At 40.3% G+C, this 9,894-nt stretch overlaps 1 protein-coding gene across 3 annotated transcripts in view; it reads right to left on the reverse strand.

Annotated features, from left to right (window-relative positions):
• PTPN14 (protein tyrosine phosphatase non-receptor type 14) overlaps window positions 1-9,894 on the reverse strand; it is a 219,531-nt gene that overhangs the window by 173,473 nt on the left and 36,164 nt on the right. Inside the window, exon 1 of one of the 3 annotated variants that reach the window (XM_042474265.1) lies at window positions 4,684-4,743. The exons of the other annotated variants lie outside the window; for them this stretch is intronic. The gene's annotated coding sequence lies outside the window, so the exon portion shown is untranslated. Of the gene's footprint in view, window positions 1-4,683; window positions 4,744-9,894 lie in introns of those variants that run through there. 3 annotated transcript variants of the gene reach the window in all.

A 9,894-nucleotide genomic window follows, 5' to 3' on the forward strand; every position in this document is an offset into this window, starting at 1 on the left:
TTTTTTGTGTGTGGGGGAGTTCCAGAGGTGAAAACAACTCCCACCTCAGGAGGGCTTTCTCCATCTCTGCACACCAACCTCTGCGAACGCGCTGCCCCTATGAGCTCCGCCAGCCAACCTCCCTACCTCAATTCAGGAAGGGGTTAAAAACCCACTATTTGAACAAGCTTACCCTGACCAGTAATTCCCCCCCCGTGTTTTGCCCCATTGTCTTGCCGACATGTATTGTTATTTTATCGTACTGTTTTAATGTATTTTATCTTGGTTGTTATAATTGCATTGTTCCTTCTTGTTGTTCACCGCCTGATTTTTTAGAAGGGCGGTTAAATAAATTTTATTATTTTATTATTATTTTATTGTGGGTTGAGACAGTGTGCATGCGTTTTCCTGTGTTATGCATTGCAGCCCTAGTAGCTTCTTGCAATTTATGTGGCTCCGCCCCGGAGGGTGGAAACTCCGCCCCCTGACATGTGGCTCCGCCCCCGGACAGTGGAAGCTCCGCCCTGGCATGTGGCTCCACCCCCAGAGGGTGGAAGCTCCCCCCCATGTGCGGCTCGCCCCCGGAGGGTGGAAGCTCCACCCTCCGCTTTGGCCCCCCAGTGTCGAGGGACAGCAACCTGGCCCCCGGCTCAAAAAGGTTGCCTACCCCTGCTCTACAGGATATGTATTTTAAAAAATGAGTAAGCTAACATGAATCCAGAGAAAACAGAAGTGCTCGTGATAGGTTCCCCCGGCCCGGGATTAGAGGTTTGTCCACCTGTCCTGAACAGGGTCATGCTCCCCTTGAAGGACTCTGTTCGCAGCTTGGGGGTGCTCCTGGACTCGTCGCTCCACTTTACATCTCAGGTGGATGCGACGGTTAGGAGCACCTGTTATCAGCTTCAGTTGATACGCCAGCTGCGACCCTTCCTGGGCCGAGGGGACCTTGAAATGGTAGTACATGCTCTGGTAACCTCTCGTTTGGATTTCTGTAATGCGCTCTACATGGGGCAACCCTTGTACCATACTCGGAAGCTACAATTGGTTCAGAATATGGCAGCAAGACTGGTCACTGGATCCTCCAGGGCCAGCTATATAACACCAGTGCTAAAAGATCTACACTGGCTGCCTATCCGCTTCCGAGCCCAATACAACGTGTTGGTTATCACCTATAAAGCCCTAAATGGCTTGGGCCCAGGGTACTTGGAGGACCGCCTCTCTCCATATAATCCGCCCCGCACACTCAGATCGGCCAGGAAGCAACTGCTGAGAGTTCCATACTTGAAATATGCCACAACAACGCAGAGGGCCTTCTCCATCTCGGCCCCTCAGCTCTGGAACTCGCTTCCCGATGAGCTCCGTTTGGCCACCTCCCTTGACCTGTTTAAGAAGGGGTTAAAAACCTTCTTGTTCCAACAGGCTTTCCCCTCATTGCCCCCGATGTAGCCTCCCCTCCCCCTCATTATTACTGTTGTTTGTATACCTTAAGCTACCTGCATACTGTTATTTGTAAATTGTGTTCTGCCATTTTAATGTAACTTTTGCTGTTTTTATTGTGTTTTTATGTTGTAATGATATATACTGTAACCTGCCTTGATCTGTGGAAAGGCGGGCTATAAATAAATATTTTATTTTATTATTTATTTATGATAATTTGACCTCAGAAAACATTATCTGGTGAACATCCAGAACTAGAATCAAATTCTTCTCTCTGAAGTGGAGGTAATGATAGGTTTACAAATATATGAGACCACACAGTCCTAACAGTAGAGTCTTCAAATTAGCAAACTATTTATTTTTCTTGGAGGCTGTAAATAATCTGCTAGGACCCCAGACTATGGCCAATACTGTGGAACATTTGTCTACTGCACACTAAAAGCAAAAAACTCTATGACTGGAACAATTCCTTTGTATAGCATTTACATCTCTTTAATGAGGGTAGGAATGTTCCAGGCAATCCCAACCAGCCTTGCAACTAATAAATACTAATTATACAAATATTATGCTTAGTTGTGACTACTCATTTTAATCAGATTCAGGCAGTTGTAAGGCCCATAGGCCAAATACAGACCACCACTAAAGATTTCCTCTCAAATGTTTTTCCCATTTCTGTCCCCACCCAACTAAGAAGCAAGATGCTACATGGGAAAAACCATGGCAGACTGGCTACACCACATATTTAAATGCCTTTGGATTTGCTTAGAATATTTTCTTCAAAGAGCTACCTTTGTGTGATTTTAAAACTGACTAGGTGGTGATTTAGGACATATTCTTATTCTGCCTCAGCAACTTAGAAAAGCACTGCCAGTTGTCTACAAGTCACCAGATTAAGTTCATCCTCTGATGCTTTTGATAGTTTATAATGATAGTGGAAGCCATTTTGATTGCACTATGCCTACTTTACTTTTCTTTGTTTTTCAAATGGGATTCTTGTCTATCTTTATTGTTTGTCTGATTGATTTAATGTTAGTGCTTTACACTGTAAGGCTCTTTGAGGAAGTCCTGGTTGGTACTGAGGTTTTTTTTAAAAAAGAAATTATACTTACACACATTATAAGTGGTTTATTTATCTTCTTTTCTCTCACACTTGTACTGTGATTGTATATATGTTTTAACCTAGTTTAATTTTTTTTCTGATTGTTTGATTGTGTTTTAACTTCTGTATTTTTAACAAAGTTTTTTAAGCACTGTAAGCCATTTTGATTCCCAACCTGGGGAAAAGGGGGAATAGAAATAATTAAAAATATAATATGGGCCCTTGGTATCCACTGGGATTTGATTCTAGGAATCTATGAATGATCAAATTCCATTAAATACAATGACATAGCAAAATGGTGTCCCTTACATAAAATGGCAAAATCAAGGTTTGCTTTTGGAATTTATTTTTTATATATATTATCAAGCTGTGGACAGATGAATCCATGGATAAAGAGTCCATGAATATGGAGCGACAACTGTAAATATTGTGAAGTCGAAGGGTTTCATGGCTGGCATCTATAGTTTTTGTGGGTTTTTCGGGCTATGTAAATATTATTATTATTAATATGATTATTGGAATTTAAATTCAGTTCTCTTTTGACTGTCAAGACAAAATCTAGGAATCACCTGAATCCACAGGCAGACCTGCAGACCACAGTCAGCAAGAAAGTTCCATGTTTTGACAACATCATGAAAGAGAAATAGGAGCAAAGACGTCATTTAATTCTATGTTCACAGTTGGAACTGATTTTACTGTTTACAATTCTTTTCTGAATAAATTAGAATCTAACTGCTCAATTTAGATTTGCATTTTATGCAATGAGTTAAAAGCTTTTTTAGTTCTATTTGTTCACCTGCAGTATTGCGTGTGATTCAATCTGGAGTTCAAAAATGAGAAATTATTATACCAAATTATATAAGGAATGCTTAGTACATATATTAAAACTAAAAGAATTTTTGGACCTAGAGGAAATGCCAATATTGAGTGCAACACAAAGATAACATCTTCAAATGTGATACAGTGTGCCCGCACCGTACGTGGGCGAACCATATGTGGCTTTAAGCATATGCTGAAGCCGCACTGCAATCAAACAAATGGTGCACGCGCCCATGGCAACACAAGTACACATCTCATTGTTTGCAATGGGCTGCAAGCTTACACAGGATTTCCCTTATGAGAAAGGGTCCGGAACAGATCCCCCAAGTAAGGGAGGGGCCCACTGTATTACTTTTGTAGGGGGTGTAAACATTAATCAAACATTTCTTGGGGTATGGGGCATAGAAAGGGTTGGGAACCATGGTTGCATCAATAAAAGTATAGTGTCTAGATCAAGAGAAGTAATAGTGCCACTGTATTCTGCTTTGGTCAGGCCCCACCTGGAATACTGTGTCCAGTTCTGGGCACCACAATTTAAAAAGGATGTGGAGAAACTGGAGCGTGTCCAAAGGAGGGCGACTAAAATGGTGAAAGGTCTGGAAACCATGTCCTATGAGGAACGACTCAGGGAGCTGAAGATGTTTAGCCTGGAGAAGAGAAGGTTAAGATATGATATGGTTAAGATATGATATGATAGCCCTGTTTAAATATTTGAAAGGATGTCATATTGAGGAGGGAGCAAGTTTGTTTTCTGCTGCTCCAGAGAACAGGACCCGGAGCAATGGATGCAAGCTGCAGGAAAAGAGATTCCACCTCAACATTAGGAAGAACTTCCTGACAGTAAGGGCTGTTTGACAGTGGAACACACTCCCTTGGAGTGTAGTGGAGTCTCCTTCCCTGGAGGTCTTCAAACAGAGGCTGGATGGCCATCTGTCAGGGATGCTTTGATCTGGATTTCCTGCATGGCAGGGGCTTGGACTGGATGGCCCTTGCGGTCTCTTCCAACTCTATGATTCTATGGTAGGTAGGCCATTTGTCAAAAAAAATGAAGGGGCACACAAAGGGATTTGAAAAATCCTCAGTACTCAGGGAACTTCATTTGGGTGAGAGGGTGCTGCTTACCAAGTGACTGAAGGGGAAATAGCTTTTTTGCCTTTTGTGGCAACCTCCATATCTGCTAGAACGCCATAATGGCTTAACTTGTCTAAAAGGGTAAGCTACCCTGCCTTTCAGAACTGTGAATTTCAAAAAGAGTCCTTTATCATCCTCCCCACCTCGTAGCCATGATTCAAACTCTGGATGGCTGAGGAAGGAGTCTACATTACAGTGTAATGAAAAACCTTTTTTACCTTTACCAGAGGTGAAAGAAACCAAGTAGTATCTCTAATTGCATTGATCTTCAAAGCAGGCAGAGACAGACTCTTGCTTCTAGCCTGAGGATAATATGAGATACTTCTGAAAAGAAAAGGAGACCAGAAAGATTCTCTCATGTTAGCAGCTAGGAAAAATATTGCTTCTCCTTGCATGAAAGACCTTCTCTCCATAAAGTCCTCTGGCATACATAGAGGAGTTGGTGTAAGTAGAATGCCAGTGACAACCACAAATTATGTGTAACTGGTGAAAAGTATGTAGAACCCTGATAATTTCTGAGGAAAACTTTTATTTAGACTACATATGATGGTTATTACTGAATGCCATTTCTTCTTTATTCTCTGTCTCACAATTTCAGAGGCACATACAAGACTGCTTAAGCAAGCAATCACAACCCATTACACTATAAGCATGCCAAAAGGGGTGGTACTGGGAACCACTATGCTTTCTGATGGGCAACATCAGGCCATCAAGAATTTGGGATGATGTTTGGGACAACATTTTCATTCTCCATCTAAAACAGAAAGGAAGCTTCTAGAGATCGCCTCAAATTTTAGCCAAACTTTCATTAAGATAACAGGAAAGAGGACCAATTTACTGCAAGAACACTACAATGAATGTGGTCCATTTCTGTTGGCACTACAAAGATATTTTGTACCTCTTTTCAGAATTCATGTTGATGGCCATGGAGCTATACTACCCAATGAGTGTTTTCTCATTTTTCTCATTTCCTTGACAGTATCCTTGGTATACTGGATGAGAATTTCATGTAGGAAGGTCTGGCAACACCTTCCCAATGTGTGAGAAAGAAAAATAGTACTCTGTGTTGATGCGGCCTACACTTGCACCCTTTGCCTAGTAATCCTAATCACTAAGAAGCAAACCTGTGTGCATTGACTTCTCTTAAGTTTTGTTTCTAGATCATGCTGAGCAGAGGTGGAAAATATATGACTTTCTAGATGTCAACAGACTGTAATTTCCAGTATTCCTCACCACTGGCTATAATGACTAGAGTTGCTGTACTACAGTATAACAAAAGGTGGGTAACAACTTTGATAGCTCTATCTATGTAAAGTAACTGACAGTTATATTTCATCCCAAAGGCAACTGGGATTTATGTTTATCATTTGGAAGTTATTTACAGTTGGCCCTCCATATCCATGGATTCTTTTTATTCACATACTCAAGCATCCACAGCTTGAAAATATATTTTTAAAATATATAAATTGTAAAAAGCAAGTGTTGATTTTGCCATTTTATGTAAGAATGAACATTTTACTATACCAATGAATTTAATGGAACTTGAGCATCCTCAGATTTTGGTATCCACAAGGGGTCCTGGAACAAATCCCACCAGATATCAAGGACCCACTGTGCTTATTTCAAAGAAAGCAAGGCAATATGGCTGGATATCAGTGTAATGATACTACTACTCCCTGCCCATGGTAAAGTTGGCCACTGAGAATTAAGCCCATTTCTGCACTGAATACTTCTGTCGTATATTCTGTTTCCTGATCACACTTAAGTATGACTGAATATGAAAGTGGAGCAGAATGTTAAAAATGGACTTTTCCATAGATAAAATATTCCAACCCAGAGGGATAATAGCTACACTTTAAGGGCATTGCATTTCCATCATTATATTTCTTTTATTACACTTAAAGCTTTCTTAAAAGTATGTATAATGCTACTTGGTATACTTTCGAAGATGGCAAGAAGGGACATCTAGATATATTGGTAGAATTTTGAATGGATGTATATAATACAAAAGCACAGGGGCCAATGTATTATACACAAACATACAGAAAAGTCACCTTCAGCAAAGAGGCTTCCCCACCCAATTCTGGAAGAAGGAGGGAAAGCACGTGAGGCCAAAGATGTTGGGAATGGGCTGGCTTGCACAATCTCCTACACAAACTGTAGTTGCCTGTTTGGGAACTGGACAGGATTTAAGTGTATGCCTTTTACACCAGGCTGGAGTTTGGATCTTAGGATCTTAAAAAAGAAACAACACAAAAACAAAAGTAGATCCTGTACACCTGACAACTGCTGTTAGTAAAATCATACCAACTCTGTTTTTCCAATACTTTTCTTCATGGGAATAATAGGTTTCTACGATGCAGTAAATATTTTGTAAAATGAATAGTGTGTTATTCCAAAATACAGTAACTGGTAACTAAAATAGTGAGTCCACACTGTTGGTACAAAACTGATTTTTCTGAGTGCTGTTAACATTTTCCTTCATTTCTTAGCCAGATGTCATTCTGAAGAAATTAGTCATCTACAACATTATAGAAGGACTAAATTCATTAACAACTTTTCACTGGGAGGTTGAGGCTCTTTCAAGGGATATATATCTTTGTCTCTCAAACAATTAACCAAGTCATTGAGGACATCTCATAGTAAAATTGGGCTAATTAGAAACAAAGAGCTGAGGGAGATGAAACTATTTCCTAAAATTTTGTACATCTTTTCACTATACACTAAGAATGGGGAGAGGGGCATGTTACGTTTCTCCAAATGTTAAAAAAAAATTATGTCCACTGCATATATGTTAACCCACTGTTTGCAAATGTACAAACAACCATTACTAACGAGCCAAGAGAAATAAAATATTATGAGGTGGGTGGAATGATTGATCAACATATAATTGACCAGCAGGGCTTGAAAACCCACTCAGCCATGGAAACCCACTGGGTGGCCTTGCACAAGTCACACTTTCTCAGCCTTCCAACACATGGAAGTCTCCAGGAAACATGAATCACTTTTAAAACAACAAATGTGCATACATGCCAGATGTGCCTTGTTTTACATAAAGCCAAGTATGCTTTCTTACAGCAGATGTAAACTTCTAATTTCTTCAATTTTTGATGGGTGTTGCCTGTGACCGGGGGGGGGGGGGGAGTTTATGCCTTCAAGTTGCCTGTCAACTTATGGAGACTCCGTGAATTTCACAGGATTTTTTGAAGGCAAGAAATACTCAAGAAGTGGTTTTGCAGAATAAACTAATTCCATTCATTACATTAAACCTTTGCTTGCATAGGTAAACCACAGAAAAAGAAGGGGTATGATAGTCACAGTAACCTGAGATTCTCATCTTGTGTAAGAGCTCCACACACATACATGTAGGGTGTTTTCCCCAAGATATGGCTGGTGTATACCTAGGCAGCACATGGCCATAGGTTGAGATCCACATCCCCCTCAATGCATGGGGGATGGTTGTACTGTACAGTTATTCCTTTTGGCAGCATTCTAATGATGAAATTATTTCACCACGATTATCCCAAACCTGCATGAGTGTTGTCAACTGTTACTATAATTTGAAAACTGAGACAAATGCAGCCCATAAGGGAGATTTCCCCCTAGACCAATAAAAGTAGCTTGTGTTACTTTTCAGTCTACAAATATAAAAATTCTTGCAAGCAAATTTAAATAACAACCTTTTCCATGTGAAATGAGAAACAGACTTTCTTAACAATGTTTAAACTTGCTACTAAGGAAGTGAAACATACTAGATGGCAATAAACCCTTAATACTCAGCCCTTCTATGGCAGGCCCTTCTTATGTTAACCAGCTGCTTCTGGCTATTAGCACTGGAAGGAAGAGCTGATGGTTTCACTGACCTTCACAGGACTTTTTCTTAGTTCTTTCCAGTGATGAAGTGGGTGTGTTATTAACTTATTTGCAAAGGACCTCTTGATTTATAAACTGTGGCCTCAGTCCCCATTCCTTATCATTTACTCTTTGTGTAGCAATGGCCACATCTGTCTCCACAGATGTGAACTGATGCAAATGAGACATATGGGCTTAAGCTGGCACTAGTTTGCTCACAGAAAGAGCTCCTGGCAAGAGGAGCTTGAATATAAACAGTTCTCCAGTCTGCCCCTCTTAACCCATCATTGGTTGGCGGCTGGGCACTGTTGGAAACCAGTAGGCTACTTTCTCAGTGGGCCCAGATCCAGCCTAACAGATGGCCAACCAGGAAGGCATGCCAGAGGACCAGAATGTGAATCTAATTTGATAATTAAGGGCTGTATTCCCCTCTAGAAATGGAAGGCCACACACACATCACTGCTGGCTTATAGTTAGGAGATCAACTCTCCTGTTCAAAATGGAGCTAATTTTTTTAATTAATGGGGGGGGGGGGTCAGAAACAGGTCATAAGCCATCAAGAAAGAATTATAAGATTTTTGTGCTTCAAGAAAGAGTGGAGGCAGAGAGGAAAAGAGAAGAACACTGAAATACAGAGACTTTGTCCAAAAGTTGATTTTTCCATCTGAGATGCTTGGATCATTGCCAAGGCAGTCCTCACTCAATTGAAGTAAATTTTAAAAAAATACAAGGAAGAAGCTTTGTAAGCCCATTAAAGACAGCCAAACTCATGTTTCCTTTCTGAAAGTCACTGTGTTGTTGGCTTTCAACATACTGTAAATATTTTAATTTTTAAGTTGCCTTGAGTGCCATTTAGGAGGAAGTTGGAGTATTTCATAACAAGAAGAACAGCAGCAGCAACATGCCACAATTATTTTAAAAACTGTATAAATTTCACACTACCTTTTGATTAAACAGGCCAAGTCAATGGCTTGGACAACAGCTGAACCAAATTTATCAACATCCTCACACTGGATATGAGTGTGGAATAGTTGCAAGTATCTTGGCCCTGTGACATACATATCCACCCATTCTAAAGACACTGGGAGTATGTCACCAGCTCAGGTACTCCCATTTCAGTGTTAACCATGGGGCAATTTTACCTCCTGTTAATGTTAAATCATTTTAATACTAAGAAAGGCTAGTTTCAAATCAGAGTCTGCAAATTACATTTGAAGTATACTTGCACAGCCAGGGTACAGCTACCTATATTTAGTGCTATCCTCAATGCAGCTATACAATATTAGTTATCCCTACAAATTTTCCATACCTTAGCTCAGTCAAGAATCAGAATGGAGTCTATAGTCAAGAAATCGCAAGAAGGTTAAGGCCTAGAAGGCAGCTATGAAGAAGCTAGACAAGATCATGAAGTGGAAAGATATATAATTGAATACTAGTGTTAGGAGGGTCCATGCCATCATATTTACAATTTCTATGTACAATACAGTTGTGAAAGCTGGAAAGTAAAGAAAATTAATAGAAAACAATCAGATCGTCTAAAATGTGGTGCGGTGACGGCGGCGGCGGCGGCGGGAAGT

The sequence above is a fragment of the Sceloporus undulatus genome, chromosome 1 (assembly GCF_019175285.1).
Source record: "Sceloporus undulatus isolate JIND9_A2432 ecotype Alabama chromosome 1, SceUnd_v1.1, whole genome shotgun sequence".
NCBI lineage: Eukaryota > Metazoa > Chordata > Lepidosauria > Squamata > Phrynosomatidae > Sceloporus > Sceloporus undulatus.